Consider the following 11,225-nt stretch of genomic DNA (forward strand, 5'->3'; position numbering starts at 1 on the left):
AAAGGGTGGGGAGGGGGTGCGGGGGCTCTGACGATGGACGCAGGGCATTTGAAAGTCCTTTTATTGTATTGTACAGAAACGACCTGTATGTTCTGAGCTCCTAATGATTTAGAGCCATGCATTACATTGGCTTTCTGTTTTTGTCATTAGTGGAGCTATCATTGTGTCCATACCACATCGTATAGCCTAATCAGGAGACTGTGTCTCAGTATGAGTGGCCATCGCAATAGAGCCTGGTCAGAGTGAATCCAAGGGGAATGGTTTGTGACATCTGGAAGCCAAATCGGGCAATTTTCCTGAAAATATTCTCCCCCGAATTGTCCCATGGTCCAGTCATCTCTAATTCCTCCCCCTCACATAGCTAGCAGTGTATCCGTGAGGACAGGAGGACAGCAGTGTGGAGAAGTGACGAAGAAACCCTTCCCTCTTCTGCTACATTTCTACCTTCACCTCGGATGCTACGAGCATTGTGTATGCTTTGCATTGCTCTCGTCCAGTTCATTTGATTTTATTTTTACTGATCGTTTTATTGGGAGCGCTTTCGGATATTATAACAATCCATAATTCAATTAGATCGAGCATAATTGCACAATTGCTGCCACCACCAGTTTCAAAACATTTTCTTTCTGAGGGGAAAAAGGAAAATGAGCTAATTCCAGGAACCCAAGAGGAAAGCGAATTTTGAGAATGATGAGGGCAACAAATGTATAAGTGTGCTTTACACAATTGATGTATGTATGGATTGTGATGAATTGTATGAACCCCAATAAAATGATTAAAAGAAACCCAAAAAACATTTTCTTTCTTCTTGAACTCTTTGCTATCAGCAACCCTTTATCCCTTCCGCCCCCACCCTACCCTCCAGGAACCCTTACGACTATATATGTATATATATAATTAAATTTATATTAAATATATATATATTCCATATCTTACACCATCCAATGTATCTATTCACCTACAATTCTGTTATTCGTTCCCCTCAAGTGGGGTTATATATTGCTGGCATCTTTGCTGCCAACTTCCCCCCCACCCCCAATGGTCCATCTTAGAACCAGGGTGTTGAGACTAGCTGATGTGGAGCTGCAGTAATGATAAAGAGGACAAGCTGGACAGGAAGGGCTCCTTCAGCTGGTACAGAAAGCAAGGACAATCACTGACAATGTGGGACTCTTAAATACACATAATGTTCTTATCTTTCAGGACAAGGGGTGGGGCGCCTTTTCCTTTGAACTGTAATGACTTCCCCTCACTCCCCACCCCCACCCCCATAGCACCCAGCCCACTCACTCTAAGCAGGCAGTTTTGTTGAGTGACCATGAGGGTTAATTTGATGTGTCAGGTTCTACTGTGGTGGCCAGGGTTTGGCCGCACCCTAGTCTAGATGTTACCATGACGGTAGGCCATAGATAGATGTGATTAACACGTACAATCAGTCGACTTCAAGTAAACAGATTACCCTTGATAACGTGAGTGGCTCTCATCTAATCAGTTGAAGGCCAGAGGAGCTAAAGCTTAGGTTTCCCAAGGGAAGAGAGGATTTTTCCACAAGACTGTCACAGAAATACTACACGTGCGCATGCAGCTAAAACCCAAACCAAACCCTTGGCCATTAAATCAATTTCAACTCATGGTGAGCCCTCATATTCCAGACCAAGGCTTCCTTGGCTGTCATCCTTAGGGAAGAGGATGGCCAGACCTTTCTTCCGCGGTGCTGCTGGGTGAGTTAATCTAGCCGTTAATCAAGATAGCTTGTACCTTAGAATTCTTACCTTTCCTGTGGAGACCTTGCGTTGATTCTCAGCTAGTGCACCTCATGCTTAGCCACTCTCCATCTGTCAGTGGAGATTTCATGTTGCTGTGAGACTGACCAGGTCTCGGTGGTGCTTCCAGAGGAAGAGTAGAAAGAATGGCCTGGTGAGCTACTGCTGAAATCAAGTGATGAAACCCCGAGGCTCTCAAGTGCTTCTGTGATGACCCAGGAGCCAGCAGCGTTTTGTTCCGAGATGCAAGAGTTGCATGAATTGGGGGCTAGCTCAGTAGCAGCTAAGCACAACTGCACATAGCAAAGGCTGTGAAAGGTAGAACCCGTGTAAGGCAGAAACCTGCCAGAGAAGGATAACGCAAATATTTACCACTAATAGAGAGTCGTAGGAAAGTGCGTAAGGCAGTCCTGTGGAGTTCAGTTCTCAATATATAATCTGTATAAAATCCTCCTAGGTTGTTCAAATGGTTAAGCCTTGACTGATAGACAAAAGGTTAGTAGTTCACATCCACACAGAGGCGCCTTGAAGATGGGCCCCAGGAGCTGCTTTTGAAAGGCCACGGCCTCACAAGCCCTATGAAGCAGAGTTCTATTCTGAGGTCCATGGGTTACCACGAGTGGGACTTGGTCTGAAGACAACCGACAGCGCATATGAGTGTACAAACAGTCCCCTGGTTATGGGTCAGATCCCTTCGTGACTGTGTCTGTGAGCATTTGTGGGTGAGTTGGGACAGGTACGTATCATTCTTATTTAGCCTTAACGTTTTTTTTTAGCCTCCAAGAGGAAGCCTTAGTGGCAGAGTAGGTTATACACTCAACTGTTAAGCACAAGGTCAGGAGATTGAACCCACCAGCTGCTCTGAGCTAGAAGGATGAGGCTGCCGGCTCTCATCAGGATTTCAAGTCTCAGAAACCCAAAGGACAGTTTAACCCTATCCAATTGGTTCACCATGAATCAAAATCGACTGAACAGCAGTGGGGTTTGGTTTGGTTTAATGCAAGAAAAGCCTGAAAGGTTTTTGTCCATGATTCAAACCTGTATGGGTGGCGAGTGAAGAGGATTGTGGTGAAGAATGTGTTGCTTGCTAATAGGGTGGTTCAACCTTTTAAAATTTCATGACATGAAAGAGCAAGTAGGCGATGTAAGTCAGATGTTCATAACCCACGGACTCCCTGTGTTCACATCCCTGTATGGTCTCCTGCCGCGTCTGTGTCTGTGGAGAGCCCTGATTAAATCAAAGACTGCAAGGAGCCGAGGAAGTGAGCAGGGTTCTCACGTGAGGCATGTTTCATAGCAGTTACTGAAGCGAAATCTGTGATTCTAGGCCATTACTCAAAGCTGTAACCACCTCAATGGACCAACCACAGATAAGAGCTGTTTCTTTCTTACCCCCCAAAGCCTTCAGACTGTCCACATTGTTTGACTCAAATCTTATTCTAATTGGGTGTTCGATACATACCTACTCATCTGTGATATAAAATATGATTTGGGCCTGCATTTCCAAGATCGGGGCATAGGATTTCGTTTCCATTTGACTTGTAGTAAGGTTGACACTTACACATCCCTTGTCTTCATTCACCAGTTGGATTATTACAGGATGGTTCTGATGTTAATGGAATGTATTTAATGTGTCTTTATCCCCTGCTTCTTTGGCATTAGTATCTGTTTGATAAAGATTCTGAAGTTGTTAGTCCAATTGGTTGGTACTTCCTGATTGCAAGATGGGTTTTAAAGATATTGAAATATATTTATATAACTTTCTTTTTTTTTTATTTATATAACTTTCATGCATGTAGATAAGCATGAGGGTGGGGGTTCTGGAGGGTAGAATGAAAATAAAGATTTTTCTTTTCTTAGGCTGTAGATTTATTTCCACAATCTGGGCCTGTAAGGGGCGGGGGCGAGGAATAGCATGTTTTTAAGACGTCGTGTTTATTCACAACTCTAAATGGGCAGAATACAGTGCATAAGGTGCCACACAATACCTTTCAGAAAGAATGATTGCTTTTGCACAAATCATCATTTTAATATTTGAGACATAATTTTACAAATATGAGAGAGAGCGCGAGAGAGGAGCCCAGAGGATAGTAGGAAACACAGAGACATCCAGGTCGTGGGTAAAACACTAGCATTCCACCACTTATTTCTCTTCACAGAATTACAAGTCTTCTGTTTCCATTACTAATAAGGTGGTGATGCCAGTTTTTCCTTAATAAATAAAGTGATAGAATGACTTATTAAAAGAGATAATAGTCAGCCTCATTTTTATGTTATTCTAGAAACCTTCTTGTGAATTCTATTTCACAATTGTCTATGAAACTTTCTGTACGATCTCACCTCACTACCTTTTCCCTCCACCTGGAATACGGTCGCATAGCTGTCTACTATAGACCTGCTCCTTCTTCAGATACCAGTGCCTCAAGCCTCTCCACGCTGCTCCATATCACTGTAGCTGCCTGTTCTTCATAACGTCATACCAGCTTGTTAGATAAAGAGATAGGTGCCAATTTCCTTTTCTTGGAAACTTGGGACCAAATTTTGAGCTTTTTTTTTTGCTATACATTTATCTGCCATTCTTTTGCTAAGCCATGACCTAGGACAGAGTTACCCGATGGCAGGGCTTTGGCGTTACTCATCTCGGAATCATTAAGAAGAATGCTTCTTACTTATTCTAGAAGCTAGTCAATGATGTTTACTCAACAAATGATCAGCATCCAACAATACTGAAGTGAAGCAGAACAATTCTAGGCTTCTTTGATAGATTAAGCCCTTTAACCACAAATCTAGCAGTACTTAGCTCTGCTAGATATATTCATAATTCCAGGAGATACCAAAAATATCTGGCACAATAGACTAATATCCAAATGATTGGCTGAGCTTTTCACTTTGTGTTGTGAAGTTTTAAATAGACAGGGATACATACTTTTCTTTTCAGAAGCATGTGGAGCATGTTTTGCTTGACTGACTTGCTTTTACACCCTTCATGATACTGAGAAGTCTTTCAAAATGCCTTAAGAAAAGAAATTCCCATATCATTTGAAATAAAACCTATTTTGCCAAACATTCATTTTTTCCTTCTTGGTTGATAATCCCTACCAAAAGAGAGAAATTCTCTCTCTGAAAGCTTGTGCCATTGATCGGTCAGGAGGATTTGAAAGCAAAGTGAGGAATCGCTGGTCTGTATTCATGTTTTCCAACGTTAGAACGGCACTTCTGTTACTTACATGCAGATTGTACGTAGCAAAGCAAGTATTTCAGATTCCTAAACTCCTTCTCCTCCTTCTCCTTCCTCTGCTGCTGCTGCTCCTTCACCTCTTCCTCCTCCTCCTTTTACGACATGAGAAACTTCCATGAAAACTCACCAACAGTTTAGATGACTTTCAAAAACTACCGTATCAAGAGAGCGAAAAAGAAAATGGGCAGAATCTGTAGCGTTAAAAGCAGACTCCTCAGGCCTGGGTTTTGATGATCAGAGAAGTCTTGATATTGTACTTGAAGGTTCTGTGATGTTCTCTAAATTCAACTGAAGGGAGTGGTTAACATCCAGTCGGATACGTTGCATTCCGTGAGGTCCTTTCCCCTGTGTGTGAAAACAAAGCTACCTGGAGCATAGGAGCATAGCACTGAGGGAGGACAAAGGAAGGACGGAAGGAAAGAAAACCTGGTTTTAGACAGTAACAGTCACTAAAGATACACCTGAGCAGTGTCCATGAGATTGGTCACGTAAGAAACTCAAAATCTTCAAAGCGCATCGAAACAACTATATCTCGAGAGTAATATGGGGATCTTTAAGTTTGCATTCCTTCATCTGTTTACTAAGACCTCTGGTGGTACATGGCTTAAGCATTTAGGCTGCTAATCACAAGGGTGCTGGTCCCTGCCCACCAACACTTCCGCAGAGGCAAGGTGAGGCTAACTGTTCCGGTGAAGGGAGCCCCTGCAGGGGAGTTCTGTCCGTGTGTCTGAGCCACAGGAAAGCAGGGGGCAATTTGCATATTCATGCTGGAGGCATTCAGTTTAGACTTTGGGACTTGAAAGTCCACCTCCATAGCTAAAAAAATAATCCTTGGTTTAATGTCACACTTTTAGGGTTGAAGAACTTCCATACAAGACAGGGTATACAATTTGCCCTCCTCATGCTATAATCAGAATTGGTGATTTTCCTCCCTGGATACTTGTTTATTTGTTCTAATCCGCAAAGGGTTGGCAGGACCTGTCTGTTAGCATAATTTAGGGACAAAAGCCTTAATTTAAATAGAGACAATAACATGCATTTATGATACTATATGATTGTAAATACATTTATGTTAAATAATTAAAGCATCCGATTGAACTCACTGTATACAAACTAAGAGGAAAAATTAGGACTTCCATGTTCATGTCTGCACTGCCCACATCACATAATGAGAACAATACATTTCAAACCTAGTAAGTCACATGGTGCCGTATTTTTTATCTTTTGGTTTTTTTAAATATTTAGATAGGTTACATTAATGTCAGGCTAACTAAACCTTGCACTTATTTTTCCAAGACTATATTTTACACCCTCTTAAAAATAGGGAAAAATAAAAATTAAAAATAATGAATGTAAAAACATGGGGAATGAAAACTCAAGACAAACACAAGTTTTCCTACAAAACTTTATTTATCCAAACTTGCTACATTGTTAAATGATAAGAGTTATGAAAGAGAAGTCTCATTGACTACTTTATCAATGCATCAGGACTTTATCAATGGTTGCTCTCAAATAATTACTTCGTATGGAAAGCCTGTTTTGAAAGGCTTATTTATTATGTTATGTTTTATTTTGAATGTGTACTTTGTGGTTTTCATGTTTATGTTTAGGTCGATTTTTAATTTCTACAGAGCTGTCCATGGTGGGGTTTTTTGTTATTGCTGCTGCTGTTTTTAATTAAGATCTTTGCCTCTGAAGGAGTATTTAGTAACATAACAGTAAGTACAATTTTTCAATGATGACTTTTTTTTTTTAATCTGTGAGACATAAAAAGCTTTGCTCTTTAAGCAAAATCTCACTGTCTGGGGATATAGAATGCAAAATTACTAAAAAGCCTGTGACTCGGGGCTATCCAATCTGAGTGATTAGGTACATCAGTGTGTCCAGATGACTCAGTTTCCCCTTTGGTAACAAGGGATTGATGATAATTGCTTACTTCACATTGTCCTAAGCATCAAACAAAATTATGAATTGAGAAAAGGTTTGTGTGCTATGGTGCATTTAAACACATTTAAGACTTTAAAAGTAACGATATTAACTGAGAAACTAGTTTATGCATGATAGTCTTCATAATATTGACTTTGACATCCAGTCCTGGGTACCACTTTGAAGCCCAGATGTGGTTAATAGGAAGTAGAGTGTCTTTCTAGTCACCTTGCAGATGGATTAACAGTTGGGAAGAACAGGATGCCGCCTTGGGTGGACAGTGTAATCACTAAGACAATTCTTAACTCAACAAAAGTGGAAACATGAGTCTGAAGAGGGGAACTATCAAAGGTATTCTTTATCCAGAGTGCAACTTTGAAATCCATCTATTTAAGATTAATCACTCTTCTTTTAGTTCAGCTGCTGTCGTCTCGAACTTTCCCTGAGTAGAAAAAAAAAATCTGCACTTCCAACTAAGTTATTCATGGTCCAATTTGTTCTCAGAACACTATAATAGGCTTTGTGAAGATAAGTTTTATAATAGGGATTTAACATAGTGAGAAGCCAAGACACAGAGACCTTCAAACACAAAGAATATATATGTATATACACTGCTCAACCTCCCCCCTCCCCATTCTCTCCCTCCTCACTTGCACACTCTCCCAAAAGACACTTACCCGTACTTAAAATCTAATTTTTTAACAAAGGACCCAGATGAAATGGCCTCTCAACAACTTCACAGCACGATTGATGCAGCCAGGCCGCGAGTGTTGTTTGGGAACCGTTTTCAACAGCACTGGGAAAAGCAAACTCCGAGTACCACTCGGAGAAGGAATGCTGGGAAGGGTTTTGAGAAAGAGAAACGTTCATAATCGTCGTTCTTGGCAGTTCCTTCTCCTCTGATGACCACATTTACATACTGAGCTCCCCGGCTAGCATTCTCAAAGAGAACTGTGTTCTTCCTAGAGAAAATAAAGCACGATCGTGGCAGCATCCTGAAAATAATAGTAATAAAGAGCTACTGCTGACACAGATAGTGCGTCACTTTTATTTTCCAAGCTTTAGCTCTCTTCGGGATCGAGATGAAGTTGTTTGGGGGGCACTATTGATTTCTTTCTTTTTTTTTTAATCCTTTCTCGCTTTAAGATGTAACTTTCCATTTGTGTTGTTTTTAATCCTGTTTGTATCTGAGTGGGTGCCTTGGTTATTTGTTTCACAAAGTATCAAACACTTAAGAGAGTAACACAAGCCTTTCTTCATTGCAGACGGCTGCCTTTTGGGGTAAGGCTCTTAATTTTCTCGTTTTAAACACTTCAAGACAGGCCAACAAAATTTCAGTATTTAAGAGACTAGAATGTCTTTCTCAGTTAATGTACTTCAATAACTCGCTCCTACTTTATCCCTGGGGTACCTGTTTTATGGAAAGTCAGCCATTTTTCTTTGCACATTTGTAACAAAATATATAAAAGGATAAAGATGTAGGGATGATTATTTATATCCCAAGTTTTTCTTTGATTCCAAAATCCTTCGAATCACATACGAATCCTGAAACTGAGCTACATGTTGAACCTTTTTTTCTTTTTTTTTTACAAAGAAAGGTTTCTTAAATTGTTTTTCAATGAGCTTTTAATGCTTTGTAGCGCTCACACCTCCTTACTCGCTTTCCAAACTGTTTATACTGTCCCCAATAACACGCAGTGGAAACCTGTCATTCCTGGCTAAATCCTTACTTAGGGTGGATGCTATGCCTCTGTGAGACAGGGTCAGGGGGTCAAAATCGATTTTGGAGACCACCTGGAGAGTCCAGGCCATGAACTGACTCAAAAAATTTATATCAGAGCCAGAATGGTCCACCTCCCGGGGTCAGCACTGGCCTGACACCCCCCACCCCCACAGGCTGGGGCATGCTAGACTGAGCTCAGAGAGAGGCCAGAGTTGTTGACCCTGCTAGCTGACCTCTTCAAACTTCAGGAGAATTTTTTTGGCAGTTACCACGGTGACTGGGTACTCAAAAAGCTTATGTTGCTTTCTGAAAGGAGGGGAAAATTAGGAAAAAACATGTTAAAACCTACCTTGCCAAGATGCCTATCAAGGTTTAAGTAAAATAATAATAATAATTTGGGGTGGTTTAAATGGTTTTTGCCTTTGATATTAATTTAGATTATTGCTCTTTTCAAAAAATAGAATTTTCAAGGTCTGTTGAATAGCCAAGTTTCATATTTGGAACTGATATCGCTTTAAATTTACTGTTAGTAGTTGTACAATATGAACACTGTACATGCATACTTTTTACATATCATTTACCTGGAATTTGTAATACCTCTGCTTTTCTTTTAAAATAGTAGTTTTGAAATAAGATTCATCATAAATGCTAATCTATTTGGAAAACATGCTTTAACCAAAAGAATCCTTTCTGTATCAAAAACATGCTCTGAAATTTTCCCAGGAGGGAAAAAATGCTCATTTGTTGCTTAACACAATAAAATAAGGCTAAGAGAAAAGAAAATCTGAATATTATATATTTTGTCTTTAACCTTAAAAAAATTTTTTTGGTACATTTAAAACATCCTGAAAGTACATGTAACAAAAGAACATTGGAAGGAAACAAATACAATGTGTATCTTTTTTGTTTTGTTTTTAGAGCAATGAAGATTATAACTAAAAAGGCCATAGAATATTCTTCCATATTAATACCAAATGCTATATCATCCTAAAGTCCCACAACAATGGATAGATTTATGCATTAAAATGTAATTCCCCAAGGGTGAACCTATGTGCATTCTAAAACTCTACTAGTTGATATTTGGTGATAGATGTTAATACGAAGTGCTCTTCAAATGGCTCCTATGTGTGGTTTGAAATTAGACAGGAATCATAATAGCTTAGAAACATAAAAGCTTTATTAATCAAAACACTTGTTAAAATATGTATATACTACCCACTCCTCCATCCCTACCCCACAGCTCCACAATATATTGCAATTATTGGCATTTATTGTTGCGATTGCTCTTGCCTTCCTTTAATTTCCTCATCTGCATCTTCATGATCCATTTCCTGGAAGCCCATGGCAGCTGGGAAGAACTTCTTCCAGCCCCTGGACCCCGGGTGGGAGTGGATCCTCTCTCACATAGGAGAGAGGAGGGTGGGTTTGCATTTTAAAATGGGGTAGCTATATACCAAAATAATGCCTTTGGTTTAAATATCATTTCCCATCTTGACGCTAAGCCAAGAGAGAAACAAAATGATGAATTACCAAAGATGCCGTAACGGGCACATATTAAACAGTACTGAAATTTCAGAGGGCTGTTTTAACCTAATCTTGAATGTTCATTTCGCTGTGACCTATTGTCACTGCTTTGTGGTCATCACACAGTTCCTAGAACAGAATGGACATGAAGGTATTTGCTAATTTATCTTAATTTGCAAAATATAACTTAGACCATTTCCTTCCTGGTCTGGGGCTGAACACTACCGGTGAAGAAGACAGGCCGAGGTGTCATTTGCGATGATTTTGCCCCACGAGCCAGGTGCACTTAGCTAGAACGCAGGTCCTTGGGTTCGGCAGTGTGGTTCTGGGTGTCAGGAAGCAGGCGGCCAAGACGGTGAGTCATTACAACCGTGGGGCCAGCTCGTTCGTTCTCTGAGGACGAAGGTCGACTGTGACTGTCGTCCTCAGCTGGGCGCCATCAGCAAGCTTTCTCGGAGACCTGGTGGCTGGCGGAGCATGAGGAGTGACTGGGCAGGAAACAAGGTCCTCTCAGGTCTTGAAAAGAGATGCAAGGAACCTTAGGATAAACGAGGCAAGCCAGGCGAGGACCTCCTGAACCCAGGGCTTTACCTTGAAACATCATTTCCTAAGTTGCATCTGAAAAGGAAAATAAGTTCAATGAGAGACATGCTCAGTTGCCACAGTCGAATGGAGGCTCTCTCTTGGGAAGAGAGTCTCTCCTCCTTCTTCTCGCCTTCCATTTTCAGCAGAAATGTTTACTCAGAGAGCTGGGAAGTGAATTGGTGACTCCCTCAGTAAGTCACTCATCAATCTGGATCTTCTCTTAAATGGAAAGTTCACACTTCCGTTATAGCACCAGAGGATGTGGGGGCTGAGGGACCTAGGAGGTTAGCTTTCAAAGTATTCAGTGCCATGGGGTCAATTCTGACTCAGTGACTCTACAGGACAGGATAGAACTACCCCTCTTGTGCTCCTAGACGGTAACTCTTTATGGGAATAGACAGCCTCATCCCATGGAGTGGCTGGTGGTTTTGAACTGCTGACCTTGCGGATAGCAGCCCGATGCATA

This window comes from Echinops telfairi, unplaced genomic scaffold (assembly GCF_000313985.2).
Source record: "Echinops telfairi isolate 266 unplaced genomic scaffold, ASM31398v2 ScPeMD7_4225;HRSCAF=4972, whole genome shotgun sequence".
Taxonomy (NCBI): domain Eukaryota; kingdom Metazoa; phylum Chordata; class Mammalia; order Afrosoricida; family Tenrecidae; genus Echinops; species Echinops telfairi.